The sequence below is a fragment of the Fukomys damarensis genome, unplaced genomic scaffold (assembly GCF_012274545.1).
Source record: "Fukomys damarensis isolate Sample0158 unplaced genomic scaffold, DMR_v1.0_HiC HiC_scaffold_34, whole genome shotgun sequence".
NCBI classification, from domain to species: Eukaryota; Metazoa; Chordata; class Mammalia; order Rodentia; family Bathyergidae; genus Fukomys; species Fukomys damarensis.
Window position 1 is genome coordinate 15058054 of NW_022900946.1, and position 26533 is coordinate 15084586.

The 26533-nt window shown below is 44.8% G+C and overlaps 1 long non-coding RNA gene across 5 annotated transcripts in view; it reads right to left on the reverse strand.

Annotated features, from left to right (window-relative positions):
* LOC104850828 overlaps positions 1-18437 on the reverse strand; it is a 191186-nt gene extending 172749 nt beyond the window's left edge. For all 5 annotated transcript variants that reach the window (XR_004515200.1, XR_004515199.1, XR_004515198.1 and 2 more), the window contains exons 1-2: positions 18341-18437; positions 17629-17705 (exon numbers count right to left, since the gene is read on the reverse strand). This is a non-coding gene — a long non-coding RNA (uncharacterized LOC104850828). The remainder of the gene's footprint in view (positions 1-17628; positions 17706-18340) is intronic.
* Between the last annotated feature and the right edge of the window lie 8096 nt (positions 18438-26533).

Genomic DNA, 26533 nt, shown 5'->3' on the forward strand with positions numbered 1-26533 from the left:
AATGGATGAATGAGCTAACGGTAGATTCGAAACATCTGATTCTGATAGAGCACGTAGGGTACTTGTCTTTCTGTGTCGTTTATTTCACTTCACATAACATCCTCCAGTCCCCTCTGTTTTGCTACAAATGACAGGATTTCATTCTTCTTTGTGGCTGAATAATATTCTATTTCACATCTAAACAAAATTTTCTTTATCCACTCATCCATTTCGGGGTATCTAAGTTGACTCCACATCCCCAGCTGTTGTGAAGAGAGCTAACCGCTTCTCAGCCTTTTGGCTCAGATCAAGTGTTGCAAATAGCACTGCAGGAAGCATGAGCAGGCCGATACCTCTTCGGTGTGCTGACTTCATTTCCTCTGGATACATAATAGGAGGGAGGCGGCTGGATCATGTCAGAGATCTATTTTCAGCATTTTGAAGACTCTCCATTCTGGTCTCCACAGTGCTATCCTAAGTTACATTCCCACCAAAAGTAGGTGACACGTCCTTTTTCTCCATATCCTTACCAGCACTGGATCCAAGAATTGTCGTGTAGAAGGAAGATGATGATGTAAGATCAAAGAGACTAGAGCAAAATTTACTGGCCCTGCATTTGAAGTGGAACCTTCAGTGCCAACTCAATGTGTATTTTATTTTCAAAAGAAAAAGAAGTCACTAGGTCTAGTCAATAGAAGGACTAGAAACAATGTCCCACCAGGAACGTTGAAAACTTCTACCACCCACATTTGGCCTCTATGTGCCACTTAAAGAAATGCGCGGGGGGTAAAAAGAATTGAAGTGTGTTATGGGTATGCCACCAGGAATGTACTCATTATTTACCACAAACATGTACTAATCAAAATAAAAATATAAAGAAAGAACATACAAGATGAAAGAGACAGAGAAAGGAAAAAAGAAAGAAGAAAAGAAAAGAAGGAATGAAGGGAAAGAAAGAGTGGGGGGAGGGAAGGAGAGGAAAGGAAAGGATCCAGGGGGAGAAATGATATGGGAAAAAGGACAATGCAGCAGGGGAGAAGCAAGAAAGGGAATCATGAAGCAGATGCCCATGTACGTACGGAGAACCAAGAGAGTGAACACATATTAAGCCATTCGAACAAAATGTCTCCAGATGACAGGGTGACCACCTGTGTGGACACTGCTGGCTGAGGTGCAAAACAGCACCAAAGCTCCAGGCCACTGTATCAAGTGTGGTCTCCGAAGAGGGTCTGGAGACTGACTGCAGAGGTGAGAAGAGAACCCAAGGCATAATAAGCAAGAACACCACCAAAATTAAAAGATTGCTCCAGAAACTTCTTCTGATGAAAAAAAATTTTTTTTTCTTAAATCATAGCCAAAGAAAACAGATCCAAACCCTGCCATCTGCACACTCACCCAAGAGGAGCCTGGCATTTAGAAAAGGTAAGTGGAAAGGACACCTACTTCTCCTTCTGCTCTGCATCGAAACACAGGTGTCCTTTCTGCAACCAGCGCTATTTAGGCAGGAGAGCATTACCTCGGCTCCCAACCCAGGTGGGGGGGTGAGCATGCCAGCCGTGATGACAGTCAACTTAAGGGAGGAAGGTCTCCCTACACAGATGCTACAGAGATAACCAGCCTTGGAATCTGAACCAGGGCTATGTGAGTTATGAGCTTTCCAAAGCAGAAAAGCAAAATGGCCTAGCAAACAAGAGGTTTAATAAAGTTTCCAGGCCTGTGAAACTTCTCCCGTGTGCCTTATGTGTACACCAGCTCCAAGATCCTATAATTCCTTGATGTCTGCTTTGGATAAGGGGACTTGGATTCCCTTCTATGCAGCATTTCTCCAGGTATTTCTCTCTGCTGACATCTCTACTTCATCTGCCTGTGTCTAATATCCTTTCTGCTGCCAGGATCAGCCAAAGAAACAGAACTTTTATTGACACCACCAGCTTGCTCACTCCAGCCCCAGATCCTTCTGCCGTGACTGTCGTGACACAAGCCTTGGTCACAGCTGTTCTTGCTTCTGTTTACTCACAGAAATAGGAAGGGGAGGTGAGCAGTTCTCGCCAGTGACCTCTAAGAATGGCCACCACTTGAAGGTGGAGAGACAGGGGCTACACACATAAGAAACTTGCTGGTTACAGAACCTACAATCCTTCATACTTTCATATTAGATGCTTGAACGACAGATTTCTAAATAGTACCTTCTGTGTGCCAAGCACTGTTCTAAGCACCACATATTGACTTAGTCCTTCCAACAACCCTATGAAGAAGACTCTATCAGGATCAGCATCTCCATCATATGTAGAATAGAAGCATTGAGTCATCAGTTCTGCCCAACACTAGACAGCCAGGAAACTCTGCACATGGAGTATTTTGTTGAATGTCCTCACTATGGACTATATGTCTGTGTTCCCCCAAAGTTCAGATATTGAAACCTTAGTCCCCAGTGTCAGGTGATAAGTGGATACAGAGCAGAGGGAGATTTAAACATTTAAGATGTGTTATGTACAAATACCAACCTTCCACAACGAATGTAATCATCAGATACTGAAAACATGTACTACTAAGAATAAAAGTTTGATTTTAAAAAGTCCCTCATATAAGGCAGTGTAGATTTTGCATATAACAGATATACATCCTCCTGTACACTTGGAATCATCTCTATATTACTTATAACCCCTGACACAATAGAAATACTGAGTAAATAACATCATGTTTTCTTAGTGATATAATAACTTCACACCCCATTACCTTCCTTCACACATTTCCCCCACCCCTTATTCCCTTCCTGTTATGTATTAGTAGGCTCCCTTCTGCTTTGTGCCATCTTTTTTGATTCCACATATTAAAGAGAGCATCTAATATACTCAGTATGGCTTATTTTGCTTAATATTATGCTCTGTAGTTCCATCCACTTTCCTGGAAATGACATCTTTTGTTTAAAACAAAATAATATATCGCTGTGTATATAAGCCACATTTTCTTTCTTCTGTGTCCTGAAATTTTCATTGTGGAGGTCTTTTCTCTTTTTCTTTGTTTTTGTTTTTGTACCAGGGATCAAACTCAGACCTTGTGCTTGCAAGGCAGGTGAGGTGTCACTGAGCTAAATCCCCAGGATCATTGTGGAGGACTTTTCCCTCTTTGGCTATATTGACCCCTAATTATTTTATCATTTTTGAAGGTATTTTGAACAGAATTATTCTCCTTATTTTTTTTTCTCAACTAGTTCATCACCAATATGGGGGAAAACTATTGATTTTTCAGTGTTAAATTTTATATTTTGTTAAATTCGTTTTTGGATGAGCAAGCTGCAGACAAGAAAATGTAAGGAGCTTTAGTTCACAGAGCAAACTGCTCTAATGGGACGCTAGGAAAGTACTTGGGTCCCTGCAGAAGTGGCAAGTGGTCCCCTTAGCATGAATTGGTTCTTCACGACAGTGGGAGAGATGTAAGGAGCCTTGGACAGCATTCAAACAATTCTTATTGTACAGATGAGGAAATCACAGTCTAGAGAGGGAGAGTTGTCCAGCTCACTGGTAGGGCACTTGCCTCACATACTCAAGGCGCCATCTATTCCTGGCACAGAAAGACCCCACATATTGTACACTTAAATGGATGAATTACATAGCACATAAAACATGCTTCGGTAAAGTTGTCCTTTTAAATGTTGGCCTAAAGGCCCAAATGGAAGCTGCTGCAATGCTGGGATAGACAGGGGCTATCCTGAGAACACAGAAGCCTCAATGATTTTGAAGAGCCCCAGGAGCAGGAGCAGGCCCCAGATGCAGAAGCCAGCTTCCTGCTGAGCACATGAGAGCCCCTGTGAAGTCCTGGAGTTCCACTCAATGCTTAAAAGGGACTTTACTCAAGATGAGATCCTATTCCCTTATGCTGGTGGAAGCTGGCAGTGGTCCAGATAAGTTACCACGAGGACATTTGTATTAGGTTTATAGCCACTCAGATTCACACTAGCTTCGCTTGAAAACTCTAGGAGGACGTTAGGGGGCAGAAAAGAAAAGAATTGACTAGAATGTCAACTACTGTCTCCAGTTGTTTATTGGTGACTACCTGGAGCATTGAGTTGAAATCGATTAATGATGTCTTCCACAGGTAGAGGAGTGAGAGCATCAGTACATCTGCTATGTATTCACTAACCCTATCTAGAGACTCAAAACCACTGCCCAGGAGCAAGATGGAGTTGGCATAAGACAGGAGCACATAGGAGGCAGGAAGAGCAGGAAAAACTTGCTCTAGATCCAGCAGAGAACAACATCCATGACACAGCTGAGCCTCCTGTGTTCTCTTCGTGCCTCTGCAATGTAGGAAAAAAATCTTTTTCTCTGAGAGGCTCATTAGTATTGATGATGTACTAAAAACAATCATTCATTAAAACCAGGACAACTAAGGAGCTTGATTCATAAAGTTAAATTGTCAAATTCTACTTTCTGTTGGAGCAAGAAAAATTACAGAGCAACAAGTCTGGTCCCATCACCTATTACAGCCTCTCCACACAGGTGGGAAAATTTTTCCAACTCTATTTTGGAATTTTTTTCATCCTGGAGAAAAGTTGGAAATAATAGCAGCACAGTGAACATGTAGATTCATCTAAGTTTACCCATTGTTAACACACTGTCGTATTTGCTTGAATTTGTCTGGGTTTTTTTTTTTTTTTGCTGAACTATTTAAAAATAATTTACAGCATCATGACATTTCATTTCTAAATACTTTAGCATTTATGTCCTAAGAACAAAGGCATTCTCCAACACAATTTATTGTAAAATAATCCAACTCTCATGCCCAAGAAATTTGTTTGATAATAATACCATCTTCTATGCTGTCTGTTAAATCTTCCCAGTCATCCCAAGAATGTGCCTCCAGCTACTTATCTTTTTCTTAATCCAGAATCCAGTCAAGTCTCACTTAGTTGCTTTGCCTCTTTGGTCTTCTTTGATCTAGAACCTTCCCGCTGCCTTGTCTAATTTTCACGTTACTGACGGTTTTTAGAGGCCAGGCTGGTAGCCTTGCAGAGGAAGTCACAGTGTGCAGAAGAACCCCATCTTGAAAGAAGGCCAGTGTGACAGTTAATCTGAACTGTGCCCATATGGTTGTTTTAAGAAACACCTGGGGATGAGTAAGGCACATTTTCGCATACATCTGTGTATGGCATGGAGGTGTGATTTTGGGTACTATTTATGGTCCCTTGCCTCTTCCTCTTTAGCACTATTCCCTTACTTGCTTCCCTACCAGTACGAACTAAAAGCATCTTTGCCCCACCACTCCCTCCCACCATGATGCTTCTGCCTTAAAACCAGCCAATGGACTGAACCCCCTGAAACCATGAGCTAAGTTAAACCCCTCCTCTTTTAAATTGTTGGCATTGGTTGTTGTGTCCAACAATGGGAAGGCTGACTGGAACACCTGTTCTTCGAAAAGCCAACAGGGCCAGGAATCTAGCTCAGTGGCACCACACCTGCCTTGCAAGTGCAAGGTCCTGAGTTCGAGCCCCAGTACCTAAAAACAAACAAACAAAAAACAGAAGGTCTGTTTTCCAGCGTCTTAAAGTCAAGACACAGATTAATCAACACAGATGATGCGATAGCAGGAAATTAAAAGTCCCCAAGAGAACAGAAACCATGGCTACAGTGCCTTAAACTCAAAAAAAAAAAAAGAAAGAAAGAATAGAAAAGAAAATGAAAAGGCTTCAACAATTAGGTTTCTTTGTAAAATAAAATTCTCCCCAAGCTTCTGCCTGGGATCATGCGATTGTAGAGCATGTCTTCTGCAGGGCAGATTTGATTCTGACTCTTCACCCAAGATTGAATCCAAGGCACTCAGCTCTTGCCTAATTTCCCTCATTTTTGTGGTTGCAGTTGGCAGGGGAAAGCCTGTGAGTTTAGCTCAAGGTTAAGTCTGATGGTGGGCCACTGACTGCAGGAGACCAGATAGGAAGATTAGGACTTGACTGGGCCCCTTAGTGAGCACTGTTGCAGGGAAAAGTAAAAACAGCTGAGATCGTGCTGTTTACCCAGACGAGTGCCATGGAGGGAGGGAGATAGATGAATCCTGTGGAACTCTAATTGCTTGTGCCTGTGTCTAAGTGAATAAAGCCAAGTTGCGCCAGTCTCTTGGGGCTGTCCATCAAAGGGAGACAACACCCCCCCCCGCCTCCACATTTTAACCTGATTCTGTGTCTCTTCTCATCCTCATCAACCCTTAGTCAGGTTCGAACTCGTATGCCCTGCCCCTTAGGGAGAGAAAAACTTGCTTGGGCTGGAGCTGCTGATAGTTTTGGTGCCTTTTCTAGATTTTCTTGCTGCTTTATTAATTCCACTGGATACTTCACAACGGGTGACAGAACTGCTCTTTGTTGAGGGACTTTGCTTTTATGCTGCTGTTTGCTCTTCAAACTGATTTACCCTGCTTCACAAACACTTTCATTTCAGGGACTTCCTGCCCAGTAAGAAAAGTAAACATGTGAGCTGTATGATCCGGGCACACACGTGCTCACTGTTAACTGGGCCAGTACCGCTCGTGTCTCCTTCTCCATTTTGGCCACATCCGTACTTACATGACCTTTGTGCGGCATTAGCTTTCTCACCGTGGAGACACAATAACTGACCCAGTTTAAAGATGTTCAGTTTGACTCATGGTTTTGAGGGGTTCACTCCATGGTTAGCTGGCTCCAAGGAGGAAACATCATGGCCGAGGGTGTGATGGGACAGAGCTGCTTAATTCATGGCAGCTGGGAAGCAGAGGCGGGAGAGTGCCAGAGACGAGGGGTGAGGGACTCGATGTAACCACAGGCCACTCTTCCATGACCCAAGCAGACACACCCAGAAGTGTGCCCCACCAATCCCCCTGCTGGAGCCCAAACTCAACCTGCCATTCCACCTTACCCACCACGATATTTTTCTTGACACCAAGTTTATTTTTTAACCTAAATAACTTTTCAATAAAGCCTATTATTCTTATTAATTAAAAAAATGGCCCTGTTTTCTGTAATCACCTGTTCAAAAATTCCCACCAACTGGTAACTGATAATGAAGATGTGTTTTTTGTTTTTTTTCTAAAATGGAGTATTACTCTGGCATAAAGAATAAGAAACTGGAAACATTTATAGCTAAATGAATGCACATCGAGGTCATACTCTTAAGTGAAATAAATACGACACACGTGCGCAAATACCAAATCGTGTCTCTGCTGTGAGAAACTGAAAGTGTAAATGAGGGTCAAAACGTATAATAGATCCTGTGAAATAGGAAGAAAAGGTCCAAAGGAGAAGGGGAAAGGGAGAGGTAGGGGAAAGGAAAAAATATGAGAAACCAAAGTCTTTGTAAGTAGGGAGCGGTGGAGGGAGTGAAAGGAAGGCAGGGGAATGGGGAAAAAATAAGAACCAAGATACAGCATGTAAAGGTATAAATTCCCAATGGTGAATATCATCATATTGTATACTAAAATGTACCGATAACTTAATGAATTAAATAATACAATAAAAAAAACTGGAACCAGGTGCTCGGAGCTCTGAGCTTGAGCCTGCTCTGTCCCATTTAATGGAAGCTCAAAAGGGTCAAACACAGAGGACACTAAATTGAGGCTTTGGCTTTGAGAATCAGGAGATTGAAAGGGGATTGATTTTCCAACTGCTCCACGTCAGCTGGATGTGCCCACAAATGGACCCACACTCTGGAAACATGGAATTCTGTTTTCTTGAGGTTTTAATTCCCTTTGTTTTTCCAATGTTATGCAGAAAGATCAACCCCTATGCAGAGCACCTCCTCCCAGCGTTCTGTGTGAAAACATAATCGTCACGTCCTGCCAGGGAGCTTGTTTGCTGGGGAAAGCCTCAGCAGGAGCTGACCAAGATACATCATCCCACCCCAGCCAGTTTTCGCTTTCTGCCTTTCAGTTACCCACGGAAAATACTAGGTTGAAAATTCCAGAAGCAAACAATTTACAAATTTGAAATAACTGATTTCAGTGGTTGTTGTCATTGTTTTAGCTCATTGCTAGGTGTTGCTGTTGACTTCTTCCTATGCCTAATTTATGCATTAAAACTTTACCACCAGCATCTGTGCATGGGGGAAAATGGTCTACAGCATCCGGCGTGCACCTGGGGTCTTGGAGCACAGCCCCCACACATAAAGGGAGACGGGTGTCTATGGAAGTTGCCAGTGTTGTTGGCTGAAAATGGCCTAATGTCAGCAATCTCATGAACGTAGTCTGCCAGCGGCCATCGGGCCTCACCGCTGGTTTTATCATTTCCAAAACACGAGCATAGGTATCACCTTCTCGGTCCCGACCGGAAATGCTGATGCAGATTTCTTTCTTTCTTTCTTGTCCTATCCTTTTCCGGAGAACAAAATTCCTCTCAGGGAAGAGAGAGGTCCCCGGTTCAGCAGGATGTTAGTGGGGTCCCAGGGCTAAAAGGCATGAGGCTGATCCAGGCTCTTCTCTGCTGCAGCCACTGTGGATTTCCCCTAAATTACTGCCACAACTATAGTGTTAGAGCGGGGGGTGGTGGCACACGCCCGTAAGAGGGTCGCGAGTAAGGCAAGGGGATCATGAGTTTGAGGCCAGCCAGAGATACCTGAGATCCTGTGTGTATAATGTTAATGAGGTTAAAAATAAATGTGTGAGAGTAGAAGAAAAGTGGGAGAAAGGGAGGGAGAAGTAAAAGAGAGGGAAGGGGAAAGAAAGGAGAGGGATACAAAGAAGACACAAAGAAGGGCAGCAGGGAAAGGGAGGAAAGGGAAAGGTGAAAGAAGAGAAGAAAGGTGAGAAAGAGTGAAGAATGAAAGGGAGGGAAAGAAACAGAGTTAGAGAGGGAGCCCTGAGGTGCAGAAGTGAATTTCCCTGGTGGCAGCACACTGGGAGCTCCGTGGGAAGGAGGTATGAACTTAGGGTTGGGAAGAGTGAATACTCAGTTCCCCGCTTCTCCCCAGCCTGGCTGTGTCCTTGGATAAGGTACGTCACCTCTCTTGCCACAATGTGGTCATCTTTGAAAGGGTAACATAACATCCATTCCTTGGGCTGCTGGGAGAAGGTGGGCGTGTGCAGAGGTTTCACCTTCGCTGCCACTGTCTCCGTGGCCACTGCTCGATAGACCTGGCTCCTCCTCCGCTCTCCTTGAAAGCAGCATTACATCCATACTTCGGCCTCTGGGCTGCTTTCCTTACTGAAGGGTTAGCTGTGACTAAGATGGGTCCCCGAGAGAAGAGGAAAATTCCACAAAAGTCATGGTCGACTCCCGTGTGTCTCCGGCTCTGGTCTGCACTGTTTCCCTAAGAAACTGTCAACAACAGGAAGCTCCTCCGGGCCTTGGAGAAGGAAACGGCTGTGCCTGCCTTGGGGTCAGCTTCTCCCAGGGGCTGAGCTGCAGGAGCCTGGTAAATGTTTGCTGAGCCGAGCCACTGATACAGCAGGGGGAATCACAAATCACCAGCTCAGAGCCCCTGGAGGGCGGTCAGGGAAAACAGGACATGGACTTACTCAGCTCGGAAGGATGGATGAAGACCCTCAGCTGGGCTTCCCAGGAAGCAATTAGGACGCTATGGAAAGCAACACTTTCTAATACCAAGAGTGTCCAAAAATCAAGCCTCTGACTGGTACGCAAAAACCCACATGATCAAAAACTACAGTGGGTGTTTCCATTCTTAAAATTTATTATAGTAAGACATATTGCCACTAATGACCTCAGAATGCTCCCCTCTATGCTGAACACACATATTTCATTCAGCCACTGTCTGAAGCAGTTCTGAAAGTCCTTTTCAGTGATCTTTACGTGGCATGATCAAAACACATGGTGATTGCTGCTGGTGAATGCCATGTAACAGAAAGGCAGGCTCATAAAGACACATCAAAGCGTGTCGTCATCCACTTTACTGACCAGATACAGTGCGGTGAAAATTCTGGCTCTTCTCCAAAGTGGCAATGACCTTTATAAAAGGTCATTTATAAAAGGTTTTAAATGGATTCAGGACATCAAGGCAGCCATGACAGCGCCACCAAAGACCCTCACGAGAGAGGCCGCCCAGAACTGCCTCCGAAAATAAGAACAATGGGCTAAGTGTGCTCAAAGAAAGGAGGGCTATTTTGAGTTTAATGGCAGTGTATCTTTTTACTGTAATAATTTTTTTAAACAGTCCCCAAAATTTTCTATCACACTTTGCGCGGCACAGGATATATTCAAGCAAAGACTCCCTGGTACATTCAGTGACTGTGCGCCTGGACGGGTAATGGATTAGGGGTTGCCCCAAAGCCTCAGATCTGCTCTGCCCACCACAGAGACCTCGAGCCACAAACATCTCTTCCACACTTGAAATGCAGCTGGCATCAACTGTAAGATGCTATATAAATACTCGTAGCAAAAAATAATTTCACCTATGTTTTTTTACTTTTATAATGTGGCTACTAGAAAAATTTTAAATCACAAATGACAAGGCCAGTTGCTTCTCTGAAATAGTGATACAAGTCCCCAAGCCCCCAAGTCAGAATCCACAGAAATGAAAAAAGGGGATGAAGGTTAGAAAATATCTCAGAACGCCCACTTCCTAGGCCCCAGGCCACCCTTGAGTCAAAGAATCACCTGTGCATGATATGTTCATGATCACATGGTTCAGGTTGCAGCTAACTAGAGCCCCCAGGCCAAATGTAGCCCTCAACTTGTTTTGTTTTGTTGTTTTGTGGTGAAATCCGTATAATAAAATTATCCACTGTCAAATACCAGTTGGTGGTAACAATGCACTCACAATGTGTGTAACCATCACAGAGGTGTCCAGACCTAATTCCAGAATGTTCCTTGCTCCAAAAGGAGACCTCAGCCTCTTCTGGAAGCAGTTCGCTCCTCATTACCCGTCCCTGCTCTACCTTCCATCTCTACAGATTTGCCTCTGCTGACCTCTTCATATATATGGAAGCACACGGTCTGTGACGTTTGGGTTTGGCTTGCTTCACTGAGCAGTTTCTACGCTCCCTCCTCAAAGCATGGACTGGAACTCCATTCCTTTTCACTTGGCCTGGTATTTAATCACAGGGGCATACCACTTGCTACTTAACCATTAGTCTTTTTTTTTTTTTTTTTTTTTTTTTTTTTACCAGTGATTTTTTGTGTTTTTTTTTTTTTTTTTTTTTTTTTTTTTTTGGTACCAGGAATTGAACTTGGGGCCTTGTGCTTGTGAGGCAGGCGGTGGAACCACTGAGCTAAATCCCCGGCCCTTCATTAGTCTATTGAGAAACATCTTGGTTGTCTCACTTGTGGCTTGTGCTATAAATTCAGTATTATCAGAATACAGAGTTGAGGATTTTCCCCAGAAACTTACCTGGCCTAAAGCAATCACTTCTAGCCCTTTATGGAAAATGTTTTCCAACCCAAGACTAGTTCTGTCCCCTCATTTTCTGGTTCATCCTACTCCTAAACCCCTATTTTTAGGGGAAGGCACTGAGTCTATATTACCCTCACCTGCCTCCACTGGCCAGACTCTTCTCCTTGTTTCTTCTTGTTGTAAATAGAATGACATCCTCCCATGAACCCCCGTAAGAATCTAGAGGTCACCCTGGATGCTCCTCCCACTTCCTCATCCAATGCAGCTGACCCTCCTCAGGGTCCCCCGACTCCACCCCTTTCCCTCCTTCCCTCCCTTTGCCCACCCTGGATTACCACCACTTTCACTGGGGTAAGGTCCTGGTTTCCTATAATGTCCCCACACCTCGAGTCCTAACCTCCCTCTGCCTACAAGGCAGCCACAGGAATTTTCTAAAAAATAAATGCAATATCATGACTTTGCCCAAAGTTACTCAGTATAGCTTTTAGGTCTTCCACTGTCTCCTAGATCCAATCAAAACTCCAGAGCACAATGTGAAAAGCCCCAAACAATGGGGCCACCACGTGGCTTGGGTAGGGGCTTCCTCTCTTCCTTTCCAGAAAAGAAAGTGAACTGAGAAGGACAAGAAGAAGGTGGACAAAAGCAGGTCAAGTTTCTGATACAGCAGACTGATGACAGCTTAGACATGAAGCCACAGTTACACTTTTTTCCACTGTCCTGCATGAGAGGGACCTCAACACCAGTGAGACAGGGTCAGAAAGCGTGCCAGCAGAGCTTGGGGTGCAGCTCAGTGGTAATGCACTGGCCTAGCTTATGCAAGAACCTAGCTCTGGGGGTGGAAAGGAAATGGGACAGAGACAACTTCCTACCTCAGGGAGGGTGGGAGTGCTGTGGAGAGCCAGGCTTTGAAGGTAGGAGACCCTGGATCCTCCAAAGCAGGAGAAAAGAAACCTGTGAGAAGTCAGGGCACCACCAAAAGCCTCAAGGGATGAGAGGTAGCATGTCTGAATAGTTACAGCATGATCTTTGATGCTGGACCACTGGGTTCAAATCTTGCCTCATCAATTACAAGCTATGAGACCTCAGATACCCTATCCAACATCTTTCTTCTTCAGGTTCCTCTTCTATCAAAAGAGTCAGCTGAGTCGCAAGAGAAGTCATAAGCAGAGCTAAGAGACAACCCACAGTGTGGGAAAAAAATTTTACCAGATGTTTCTCAGACAAAGGACTACTATCTAGAATATATAAAGAACTCAAAAAATCAGACTCCCCCAAAAATAAGACCCGATTCAAAAATGGGCATTTGAAATGAACAGACATTTCTCAAAGAAGTAAAAACAGCAAATAAATATATGAAAAGATGTTCAACATCATTTGAGAGGTGCAGATGAAAAACACTGATTCCACCTCACCCCACAAAGAATGGCTGCTATCAAGAAATCAACCAATAACAAATGCTGGCGGGGTTGTGGGGAGAAAGGAACCCTTCTCCATTGTTGGTGGGAGTGCAGACTGGTGCAAACACCATGGAAATCAATATGGAGATACCTCAAAGAGCTGGGACTAGAGGTTCCATTTGACCCAGCTATCCCTTTGCTGGGTATCTTTCCAAAAGAATTTTTAAAATCATACCACAGCGACCTATGTACATCCAGGTTTATAGCAGCACAGTTTGTAACAGCTAAAACTTGGAAAAAACCCAAATGCCCATCAAATGGAGACTGGATAAAGAAGATGTGTTGTTTTTATGAAATTCAGTACTACTCAGCCATAAAGAATGAGAAACTAGAGACATTTACAGCTAAGTGGATGCACATTTAGGACATACTCTTAAGTGAAAATAATAGGACACATGTGTAAATACCATATAGTTTTGCTGGTGTGAGAAAGTGTAAATAAGGATCAAAATGTATAATTGATAATGTGTAATAGGAAAAAAGGTCTAAAGGTGTAGGGGAAGTGGGAGTGGCAGGGGAAAGGTAGGAAGGGAAAAGAAAAAATAAGAGAAAAGAAAAAAATGGAAACAAAGTCTTTGTAAATGGGGAAGGATGGAGCGGGTAAAGGGAGGGCAGGGGAATGGGGAGAAAATAAGAACCAAGATACATCCTGTAAAGATACGAGATCCCAGTGATGAACGTAACTGTATTGTACACCTTAAATGTACCAATTTTTTAAAAAGCGATGGCTAGGGAGCGTGCCTCTCAGGGCCTTACATAGTTAAACCTGCATCTAACCCATGTGACTGCAACCTCAGGAGGAGCTGGAGGCAGGTTTTTGGAAATGAAAACCACCCAGTTCAAAGGAGAAACTGTTTTAGCTCCTTGTAGTTGCTATAACAAATTACCAGAAACTGGAAGAATTATAATAGAAATTGCTTGCCTCACAGTACTGGAGACCGGAAGTCCAGAATCCAGATGTGAGTAGGATTGGCTCCCTCTCAGCCTCTGAGAGAGACCCGGGTCTGAATCCCTGTCCCAGTTTCCGGGGACTAGAGCATCCTTGGTGTTCCTTGGTGTCCTTGCCCCACTCCAACCTGCCTCCATCATCCCATGGCTTCCCCTTCCTGTCTCTCTCTTCTTCTGTCTATAATTATGGACACGAATCACTGGATTTAGGGCCCACCCAGAGAGTCCAGGACTAGACCATCTCAAGAGCCTTAACTTAATTAGGTTTGCAGAGATCATGTTTCCAAACCAGGGCCCCCTCACTGGACCTGGAGGGACGTATCTTGCAGGAGGCCACCACTGAACACACAGTGTCCAGCCCAGGGACCCAGGCAGGGGCTGCACAGCGGGCAGAGCTAACATTGCAGAGAGTTTAGCATGGACCAGACACTGTACAGGGTGATTTCCACCCATTAACTCATGTACCCCACTCACAATGTCTTTCATCTCAGCATATTAAAGTGTGGCTGTCATTTCCCCAGGCCCTGGGTGCCGCAGCACAATGACATGAGAATTAATAAACAGCGACTGAAAAGGGCAGCAAGTGTGCACCTCCCCGCCACCCCCGCCCATTCTGCTCTGATGACTCACAATTTGATCACTTTAACAGGATGTAAGTAATAGCCTGCTTCAAAAGAGGCATCCTTTTTATCTTCTCTCAAGCTCCCATTCTGCAGGGGACAGGGCTTCAGAAGTGAACTGGTTTGTTTCTTTAAAGTCCCTTTCATCAGGCTAGGTGTGGAGTTTGCCCATGAGGGAGAAACACAAGTTGAAACAAAGAAACAAAACACATTTTCAAGTTTGGGGGTTTTCAGGAGCACATGGTACCAAGTGGAAGCAACAGTAATTAGGTAAGAAAGCAGCAAAACTGATGGCCGGTGTTTATTTTTATCTTGTTCCTTCATTGTCATTGCGGTAGTTTTGGTTGTTTTTGAATACTAGGGATTAAAATCAGCGGGTCTTAATAAGTTACCCAGACTTGTGATCCCCCTACCTCAGCCTCCCAAGTGGCTGGGATAAAGCACATACCACCACTGCTGGTTTTATTTTGTTTTCCGTGACACATAATTGTACATATCCTTGGGATCCAGTAGGATGTTTCAATACATGGAGTGTATTTTGTAGTGATCAAGTGAGAATATTTAAAATATTGCCTCAAATATGTATAATTTTGGGGTAAGAACATTCAGAATCATCTCTTCTATTGTATTACAGTGATCCATGCACACCCACATTTCTAGCAGCACGATTCATAATAGCTAAATCTTGGAAGTCACCGAGATGGCCATCAGCAGGTGAACAGACAAAGAAACGTGGTATGTATGCACATGGAGTACTACTCTGCCATAAACAAGGATAAATCTGAGTCATTTGTAGGAACATCGATGCACCTTGAGACTATAATGTTAAGTGAAATAAACCAGACACACAAGCTTAAATATCACATGGTTTCTCTTACATGAAAAACCAAAAGTATAAAAACAAAATATAAGACGATAGTAGGAAACAGAGTGATCTTTTGCCAATATGGAGGGAGAAGAGGGTTTGGAAAGGGAAGTAAGAAGAACCGAGATGTGTTCTGTGCATGTGCCCACCGCCATGATGAATGTAATCGCTGCGTACTGCAAACATATTCATAAAAATTTTTAAGGTTTTGAATTTTTTTAAAACACGAAACTATCTCTGCTAATCTCTTTAACGTCTATAATACAGGATTGCTAACGGCAGCCACCGTGATGTGCCATAGAAGGGTGGGATGTATTTCTCCAATCTAATTATGATTCCGTGCCCGCTGACCATTCTCCTCCAACCAAACCTCACTGCCCCCAGGTTCTGGTAATCACTGCACTGCTCCGTTTCTATGAGGTCAGCTTTTGCGGTGCTGCTCTTTCCGTGCCTGGCTTATCTCACTCAGCACCCTGTCCTCTGGGCTCATCCGTGCTGCCGCAAAGGATAGGATTTCCTGCTTTTTAGGGTATCTACTGAGCACTTACTATGAGCCAGGAGCCCTTTTAAGCCCTTATGCCCCTACTCATTTCACTCACAGCAGCCCACTTGGTGGGTACCTAAACTACCCCCACTTTACAGATGAGGAAGCTGGAGCTCACTGCACACCCACTGCTTGTCCACAGTTATGCGGCAAGTACAGCACAGAGCTGGAATTAAACTCAGGAGCCTGGCTGCAGGACACATCCCCAAGCATTGTGCTGTTCCACACACATTTAGCAGAGACGGAATGCTGCTAAATTCTAAGCCAGGGAGCAGGGAGAAATCACAGAGAATCTACAAACCTTTAACCCCAGCACTCAGGAGGCTGAGGCAGGAGGGCTGCCGTGAGTTCAAGGCCAGCCTGGGCTACATGGTGAGTTGGAGGCCAGTCTACACTCCATAGCAAAACCCTTTCTCAGAAATAATAAAAGTAAAAAGACTTGCAGAAACCATAGAGAATCGAAATTGCTCTACTAGAGAAGCCTGTATGCAGTGTGCCGAGCAGAGGTTTTTTTGAACACACTGCACAGTGATTTGTAAGTGTGAGCTGTGCTGCGGGTTCTGTCTGAGGATGACCTTGCCGTGGGGGGTTTTCGGCAATGCTCAGAGAGTTTTTGATCTCCCCAACTTGGGGGGGTCAGTGGTGCCACAGTATCTTGTGGGAAGAGGCTGGGATCTGCTACACACCCCACCACGCCCAGGACAGCCCCATTGAAAGAATCAAAAGCTGCAGGGTCAGTCGGTCCAGTGCTGAGAAATGCCTGGATAAACCAAAGGGAGGAACAGAGGAAGGTCTGTGTGCCCAGCAGCCAGCTCAGCCCCATGGGAGTGCAGGGTGCAGAGTGAGCCAGGGCTCTGCCTGCTGCAGTGCTCACCCTCTTCTCCCAAAGCAGCGAGAGCTCCAGAGGCCCCCAGTAGCCTCTCTCCTCTTCCGCACAACAAAAGTCCCTATTTTTGACAGGGCCCAGCCACCTTGTCCAAGATTGTATCTGACACGGCTGCATGAATACGTTCTAGCCAGCGAGACCGAGAGGACTTGTATCACAACACCCAGGACAGACTTTTCCCCATTTCCCTTACAGCGTCCCACTCCATCTCTAAGTAGCCCAGGATGGGCTTGAACTTAGGATTCTCCTGCCTCAGCCTCCCAGAGCACTGGCATGACAGACATGTGGTAACACACCCAGCTCCTTTTCTGCTTTGTATTTCTCAGGGATTTGGTCAGAGCAACAAAAGCCGCCTAAGACAGTGATCCTGTTCTTACACCCTGACGTAGTTATTATCCCAGTCAGACTCTGCAGCCCCGGAAGAAAAAGCTTTTCAGGCCAGCTGCCAAAGCCCCCACTGTGTGGTCACCACAAAGACAAATATTGAAATCCTGGTACTCACTGATTTTCCCTGCTGAAACACATCTCTGATGCCACAGAAAATATTTTGACTCTATTCATACTCCAGCCTTGAAAGTGCCTTTTCCTCCCTGTTCCACACTGAACGTGGAAATTAAGCACAAAGAGTGTGAGGAAGACGGCAGTTAGGACAAGGCCTCGGGACAGATTGGCCAGAGTGCTGGTCCCAGCTCTGCTGTGTGACCTCAGGTAAACAATTGTGCTTCTCTGTGCCTCAATGCCCTACCGGGTACAATGGGGGCCATAATCAGTGGTTGTGAGAATTAAATGACCTAATATAATAAAGCAGGGCCCAGCAAACCTTTTCCATAAAGGTCAACGTAAGTAAATATTTCCAGTTTTCACTGGGCACGGTGACACATGCGTGCTTATAGTTCTAGCAGGCTGAGGCAGGAGGATCACTGTGAGCTCCAGATCAGCCTGAGAAACATAGCAAGTTCAAGGCCAGCCTGAACTACATGAGCAAGACACTATACTTAAGCTTTCTGAGTTTGGCTTCCTCACCTGTGAGTAGTCACAAATAGCAGTGTCTACCTCCCAGAGCTGAAGGGAAGGCTGATGAGATTCTGTTGGTAAATCCACTAGAAAACAAAAAGGTGCCATAAATGTGTTTGTTATTACTTACAACCTCGAGACCTCCTTTCTCAAGCCTTTGGGTACAGCCAGCCCTGGTGTCCTCCCTCCAACTGCTCACTGCAATTCCCAGCTTGAATGCCTTTCTCCCCCTCTACAGCCCTCCAAATCCTTGAGCTGGAGCACGGACTCACCTGCGGTAAGGTGCTCAACACACGTTGCTAGAATGGACAACTCGCGACACTTTCCTAAGTCTGAAATACATCCTATTCCAAACCCAAACATGAATCGTCTCTCCCCAGCAAGCTCAGGAAAAGCCAGACCATTTGGGGTGGATGGACATCTGCTGGCTCGGTTGCCTTAGAGTCACACAAAACTAGGATAAGATGTGGAAAGGGATGAAGGAGAGGTGCAGAGATCTGCGCCTAGTCACACAGCAGGTCCGAGGAGTAGAATTCGGAGCCTAAGAGAGGTACTCGCCGCTTTTGGGGGGAAGAGGGTTGCTGTTGTTTTTGTTGTTATGGGGACCAAACTCGGGACCTTGTGCGTGTGAGGCACAAGTGGTGGAACCACTGAGCTAAATCCTCCACCCAACTCGCTGCTTATTCATGTTCTCCCCTCCCCTCGGGGCAGCGGCCCCTACCTTTTTAGCACTAGGATCACGTTCACGGAGGCTGTTTCCTGCTTTCAGGATGACTCAACATGGCGGCATCTCGCTCTCTGACATGCGCAGTTCACAGTAAGAGTCCAGCACCTATGAGACTCTAATTTGGCTGCTGATTGACAGGAGGCGGGGCTCAGGCTGTGACGGAAAGCCCTGAGGAGCTTATGAAAACGCAGATGAAGCTTCGCCTGGTCTCTGGCCTCTTCGCCTCCCGCTGTGTGGCCCAGCCCCTAGCAGGCCGCGAACCAATAGCGATGGGGGAATCCTTGCTTTGGGATGTCCCCGTCTCTCCCTCCCTTAGCCACCCCCTGGACAGACGCCCCACCCAAATGGAGATTCACAGCAGTGGGTGAGTTCGGAGAGCACCCCTGAAGGTCCAGAAAGCTGAGGCTGGATTTAGTAAGCCCTCTTCCTCTGGTGGGGTGGCATACTCATGGTCAGACAGACTGAGAACCAGGGAACCGAGGAGGCCCAGGCTTAGCAAAGCACCTCTGAAGGATCCTAGATACTCAGCCACAACTGGTCCTCAGGCTCCAGAGCCTCTTGTCTGCTGCCAAGACGATAAAGACAATAGCAATTACATTACTCAGGGTGTGGCAAGTGCCAGCTCTTGGTAGATCTTATTTAAGCTTCACAGCAACACTGCAAGGTGGAAATTACTCCTGCTGCTGCAGAGATTGCTGGCCGCTGCTCAGTCTTCCTTCCCCTGCAGGTGACAGACGGACTCTCTCCAGATTTCAGCGGGACACACCTGCCCAGGTGAAGACTCTGCTCCCCAGCCTCCCTTGCAGCTGGGTGGGATCCAGGGACTAAATCTAGCCTAGCGGACTAAGCAGCTGGATATTCTATTGTGCGCTGATGGAACAGCAGTGGAGCCCAGATCCCCAGTGACCCCATAGAATAGGGACGCCAGCCTCAACTCCCACCATGAGACACTCATGAAAGAAGCCATACAGGGCCGGGGATGTAGCTCAGTGGTGCTGTTGCCTACCTCACAAGTGCAAGGTCCTGAGTTCAATCCCCAGTACCGTGAAAAAAGAAAAAAGAAAAAAAGAAAGAAGCCATATGAAGACTTCCATAAAATTAAAACCCCTGTGCCCTGGGGCATCCTTGTTCCAGCTTAGTGTCCTAACTAATAACACATCCTCAGGACCTTAGTGGATACTGGACCACTTGGCAGAGGAGAAACAGCGTCTCAAAGTGGTCATTGGCCAAGCACACTCAGATGAAGCAGTGCATCAGGGCTCTGAACTGAGCTACCTTTGACCCCAGAGTCTGTTTTCCTCCTAAATCATGCTGCCTCCCACTTACAAAAACAAAACTGCATGTGGTTTAACAATTTACAAAGCCCTTTCATGTACAAGGACTTTGTCTTTTTGCACCTTGCTCTGGTCCTGTGGGGGTGAGATCATTCCTCACCTTTACACGTGAGGGCATTAGGCTCAGAAGGTCTAGGGTTACACGATGGCGGTGGGGGGCATAGGAGACAATGCTGGGTTTGCAGCCTTGTCTGGACCTAACGGCTCTCCTTCACTGCTCCAGACCTCCCACTGTTCAGTATGACCGGATCCCCTAGAGAAAGGCCTTCCCACACCTGTCCCTAAGGTGGAGATGCCTTCAAGAACTCACAGGTAGCCAGCTGTCTCAGAGTGGGGCCCAGGAGCAGTTCCTGAGGCAAAAAACTGTGGGGCTCATTTATGCGAGAGAGGAACCCATAAAGCACTGGTGAGGGGGTAGAAGAGGGAGACAGGGAAGGAGGAGTACCCACCAAGGAAGATGGCAAGCCAGGTGCCCTGTGTGCACACAGGAGTTCAGTCCCCTGGGGGACTTGGTGCAGCTCATGCAGAACACAGCTCCCTTTCCCACTGAGGTGGGGAGGAACAAACAGTGCCAGCGAGCACCTCCCGGGCCTGAGGGCCGAGGCTGCTTCCTGAAAGACCTCGGAACAGAGGCACAAAAAGACGGAAAGGTAGATGCTCTCAGGTGGGCAGGGCACCTCAGTGAGCAGAAGGCACTGAGTGGCCAACTGGTCCACTTGGTCATGGGACAGAAGAGCACACGGAGGCCTGTTTGAGATCCGGGCCAGTGTCGGTCTCATTTCAAAACTTGATTTTACTTGATTTTACAACATCATTGCCTGTAAGATGCACCTTGAATATAATAACATCTTCTCTTCAGACTTTGAAAAAGAAACACTCCATTGTGTGTCTCCAAAAAGCACTCTAATTTCAGGTATGTTAAGAATTTAAAAGAAAGCATCTCCAACTAGTTGATATGGTTTTGCTCTGCTGTCCCTATAAGAGTGTTTGTACCCTTCTGACCTTCCATCCCAATTTGGGCTTAGAAAGTAGAGTTATTTTGTTTGAAAGTTTGTTCTGGCTCTGAAGTTCTGTGATACTCTATTTCTTTGTGGCATCTTTGTCATTGCAACACAATGTACATTTGCATTTCAAAACCTACCCCTGCCTACTCTGCACCTTGAAAGAAGAATCAGGATTCCCATCTTAATATTTAAAATAGTCAACTTCAATATCCAGATACCCAAGTACTTAAAGCAACAAAGGGAGCCACGGCTCCTTGCTCATCATGTCTCTATCGTCAAAATGCACATTTGCTTATTAATTAGATACATCAGGGGCTGGCTAATTTTGTTACAAGGAGAAAGGAGGAGAACTAACATTTATTAATGGGCTGCTACTGGCAGACACTGCACTAATAGCTTTCAATGTCGCATTTCGCGCAATCCTCACAATTGCTCCTCAAACAAAAGAAACTAACTCTCAACAAGGCTGTCATTTACCCAGAGTCGCATCACTGATTAGTCACAAATCTGAGATAATTGCCTACCACCATCCCCACCGCCTTGCTGGGTCTTCATGAACACAAAAAGCAGAGACAGAGAAGGGAGATGGAGAGGAGCAGGGAGGGTGGAAGAATTCTGTCCCCACATGATCTGGCACCCCTGATGCTGGACCACCTGCTGTTGCTAGGAAACAGGCACTTTCCCATTTCCTGAAGATAGAGACTGGCTTACCCCAAGAAGGGGCAAAGAAACTTTCCTTTTCCTTTTCTTTATCCATCTTTTGACCTCTTACGTATTCTCCAGCCAACATCAGCCAGCCAACCCTCCTAGGTTACAAGATTTTTAAAAGTCTGTTCTCTGGTCCATTTAAATTTTTCTTCCGGTATACGAGGAATCAAACTCAGGACCTTGCATTTGCCAGGCAAGCACAGTGCCACTGAGCTACATCCATGGCCCCTGGTCCACTTAATTTTGCAAAGAAGTACTGTTTTTCTTTCTTCTGTGCTCTGGAAAAGTTTTAGAGAAGAGTAAATCTGGTCTCTTTATCATCCTACGTGAATCTCTCAGACTTTGTTTTCCCCTCTAGGATAATAAAGTCAGTAGTTATACATTAAGCTGCACTAACACAGCTCTCAGGGAGTCATGGTCTGCATAGAGCCAACTGAGGAGGCTCCAGGCTGCCCCAGCGTAGCAGCTGTGCTGTCCTGGATACTAATTCCACCCTCTGATATTCATTGCTTTAGCTGTGCAAACAACACCATCTGTAAAATCAGATGAACCTGGGACAAGGGGTTCTTCACCTTTTTGAGGTTTGAGAATGGAGGAAGGAGGATAAGTATGGACCCTCTTCCTATAAAAATGCCCAAAGACACCAAATTCTACGAGGCATAGGACCTGAGGCAGAACCCCTGCTGGAACTGTGTTCTCAGCTGAAGCCTCTGGAATGGAGAAAAGAAAATAATCACACATGTGATTTAAAGCGGAAAGATTGCCGTGTTCACCACATCCACAGACACCTTTGCAGCAATGCCTAGATGTGTGTTGGATGGAAAAACCAGGTGCTACAGCTGGCTAAGATGACACATTAAACTGCCACACCCTGTTTGGGGTTTGTTTTAGGGATTTTTAACGTATGGGAGACTTGTTGGTGGCGTTGTCATTGTTGTTGTTGTCGTAGTCGTCGTGGTATGTAGTAGTGTTACCAGATAAGGGTTTTGTCCAGGTTCTTGATGTCCTGAACAAAGAATTGAGCGTGCTACCCAAAAAGGGATAAAAGGTCGAACATTTATTTGAAAATTAAAAGTATACTCCACAAGGTGGGAATGAGCCAGTGAGAAAAGTTTAGTCCCTAAGGAGGCTCAGTGCTGAAAGTTGTAAGCATTAGGGCTCGGGGTGAGGCTTTCCTCCTGCCAAAGAGTGGCTTGGCTCAGCCTCTGCAATGGGCAGTAAAGCTTGTATGAGTCCTACAGGAATTGTCAGGCCAACAGAGCCCGTGGGGGTGTGGGTTGGGAGATGTGGGTTGTTGGATCTGTGAAGTCAATTACATGGATGATAGCGAGAGGTGAAGCTGGCCAAGCATTGCAGAAGATCGCTGGGCCCATGCCAGGAAAACGTACTGTGTGGGGGACAAATAACCTGGTTGCTTTCTCCCATCGTATTTAGACATGAATATCCTGGTCCTGGGCTAATGTTTAACTCAGAAGACTAATCTAGTCTCCAAAAGCGGGCTCCCAAACGGGACCTCCCTTCTTTCTGCAGCCATTTCCTTATCTACCTCCTGCCTTGATGCTGGGCACTGAACACAGGGCCTCAAGCCACAATCCTAGTCCTTTTGTATTTTTTTATTTTGAGACAGAGTCTCACTAAGTTGCCGAAGCTAGACTCAAATTTGTGGCTGTCCTGCCTCACCTTCCCAGAATGCTGGGATTGCAGACATGTGTCACCATACCCAGGGATAGAGGAGTTTTTAACTTTCCCTTTAGACTTCCAGGAAGGTGGTGGGGTGATAAAGAGCAACAAATCAGCCTCTCTGAGGTTTGGAATCCAGACACTGGAATATAACAAGTTAGGGAAGAAAAGAGAGAGGTAGATCCCAGAGACCCAGGAAGGGTCTGAAGGGAGAATTGGAGCCCAGAGGGAAAGTGAAGAGACACTCCTCAATGCAGAAAAAGGAGGTGGTAAACTATACTTTCTCCATGACTCCTGGGTTTTCGTGTGAGACAGGAGGCTCGAATCTACAAAGACACAGCAAGGGCAGGTAACTCCAGAGGCCTCCAGGAAGAGATGCACCAGTGGAATGGAGTAGTGAATGCTCTGAGCTACAACAGCTGGTGAGTGACCCCATCCCAAGCATCTGCCGAGTTCCCTGGAGAGGGAGGTTGGCCAGATGCCATTTTAGGGAGGGTCCACCCAAACCAGGACTTGAAGCAGCTGTGGGTTAGCTTCACTTCTGGTCTTCCAGTGACTGGGTGAGGGACAACCCGGGAGACAAGGGTCAGGGAACCAAGATTAGGCCAGTAAGGGACACCAGAGTAGTGTAGGCTAAACGACTACGGTCCTAGCCCCACAACCAGAGGCCAGGAGCAGCCTGATCATCTGTGGAATTGAAAGCCCCAGAATTAGCACCCTGTCCTATTCCTACTGCAGACTTGCTGGAATTATCCAACACAGATCTGGGCTCTGTCTGCCTCCTTTGTCTACCAATGACAGCAGAGAGACACACCCTGAATTGGGCACTACTATAGAGCTGTACACCCCAGAAGACAAGCACAAGCTTGAAATAACAGATAAATCTTTTGGGTTTTTTCCCTTGCTTTTGTTATTTTTGTTCTTGTTTGTTTTTATGTTTTCATGAGTATAAACATGAATTTAGGTTTTATTGTTTTGTTTTGTTCTTCTTTGTGTTTTTTCTTCTTTCCTTCCCTCCTGTCTCCTTTCACCAGTTTCCTAAAGCTTGGGTTATCTTCCTTTGTCCTTCAGCCTTGCTTCTAATCTCTTTCTCTTCATTGATTTCTCTATTTTTTTCTCTTATCCCTTTTATTTCTTTTTTGTTTTGTTTTGTTTTGTTGAAGCAGGGTCTCACTATGTAGTTAAGGCTGACCTGGAATTCACTGTGTAGCCCAGGCTGGTCTCAAACTCCCAGCAATCCTCCTGCCTCAGCCTCCCGAGTGCCGGGATTACAGGCATGCGCCACTCCCCGCTGAGAGTAAAATCACTCTTTTGAGGGGATATTTACTGCATATAATTTTCTGATTTGTTTTAGATTTTGTTATATAACTATAAATCATGCACATATGGTTAAAGATGGCAAATTAATAATTATCAGAGTTTGTCATTTTCTAGACTGCATTTGATTCTCTTGTAATTACTGGTTGTACTATGTTAGCCACAATAACATAGTTGTTTTCATCAATTTTTCTTCCTTTTTTGCCAATGTTGAGATTGTCTGAGGGTCATAAATACTACCATATTTCAGTACAAAAGAACTAGGTGCTAGGCCAAACATGAAGTAAACCCTCATCCCTAATAAAGAAACTCTACCCTAATAAAATGGAAAGCACAAAAGAAATGGACAGATTTCTAGATACATATGAATTACCAAAGCTGAATCAAGAAGATATAAAAATTTTAAATAACCCAGTATCAGTAAATGAAATTGAAGAAGTAATTTAAAAACTACCAACAAAACCCAGGTTCTGATGGATTCTACAAGAACTTTAGAGAAGATCTAATGTCACTACTCCTCAAACTCTTTAATGAAACTAAAAGGGAATCAATACTCCAAACTCATTCCTGGAAGCAAGCATTAACCTGATACCAAAACCAGAAAAGGATGGAACCAAAAAAGAGAACTATAGGGGCCGGGGATTCAGCTCAGTGGTTCCAGTGCCTGCCTCACAAGCACAAGGGCCTGAGCTCGATCCCCAGTACCACAAAAAAAAAAAAAAAAGAGAGAGAGAGAGAACTATAGGCCAATTTCCTTAATGAACATAAATGTAAAAATTTTCCATAAGATTCTGACAATGCAGCAAATCATCAAGATGATCATACACCATGATCATGAAGGGTTCATCCAGAGATTCAGGGATGGGTCACCATGCAAATTGATAAATGTAACACACCATATGAATAGAGCCAAGGACAAAAACTACATGATCATATCAATAGATGCAGAAAAAGCATTTGACAAAGTCCAACAGCCATTCATGACTTTTTTTAAAAACTTACAGAAAATTGGAATAGAAGGTCTTTAGTTCACTCTGGTAAGACCCGTTTATGACAAACCAACAGCCAACATAATACTAACTAGTCAAAAACTGAAAGCTTTTACTCTAAAACCAGGAACAAGACAAAGATGCCCTCTATCACCACTCCTATTCAATATATTTCTGAAAACATTAACTACAGCAATTAGACAAGAGAAAGAAATAAAGGGAATAAGGATAGGAAAGGAAGAAGTTAAATTATCATTATGTGCAGGTGATGTGATACTCCAAAAAGAAAATCCCAAAAATTTCATCAAAAGACTCCTAGATTTAATAATCAAATTCAGTTGCATAATAGGATATAAAGTCAATACTCACAAATGAATACCATTCCTACACACAAGTACCATACTCACTGAGAGAGAAATTAGGGAAAAAAATACCTTTTGCAATTGCATCAAGAAAAATGAAATACTTAGGAATCAATCTAACAAAGCGAGTAAAAGACCTTTACATTGAAAACCACAGGACTCTGAAAAAGGAGATCAAAGAGAATATCAGAAAATGAAAATATATCCCTTGTTCTTAGTTCAGAATAAGCAACATAGTGAAAATGACTATACTTCCAAAACGCTGTACAGATTTAATGCAACCCTGTTCGAACTACCAATAATATCCTTCACAGAACTAGAGAAAATAATCCTAAAATGTATTTGGAACCAGAACAGATACTAAAATAGCAAAAGCAATTCTGAGCAACAAAGGCAAGGCAGGGGCATCACAATCCCAGACTTTAAATTATAGTACAAAGGCACCCTGACAAAAATAACATGGTACTAGGAAAAGATGAAAACAGACCCAAGGATCATTGGAATGGAATAGAAGATGCAAGAATGACTGGAAACACACGCAGCCACCTTATCTTTGACAAAGGGGCCAAACACCTTCACTGGAAGACAGACAGCCCCTTTAATAAATGGTGCTGGGAAAACTGGCTCCCCACATACTGAAGATTCAACCTAGACCCATATCTCTCACCATGCACAAAACTAAAATCAAAATGGATCACAGATATAAATATTAAGACAGACACTTAATCTGTTTGAATATAGAATAGTTTTTTTTTTTTTTTTTTTTTGGTACCAGGGATGGAACTCGGGTCCT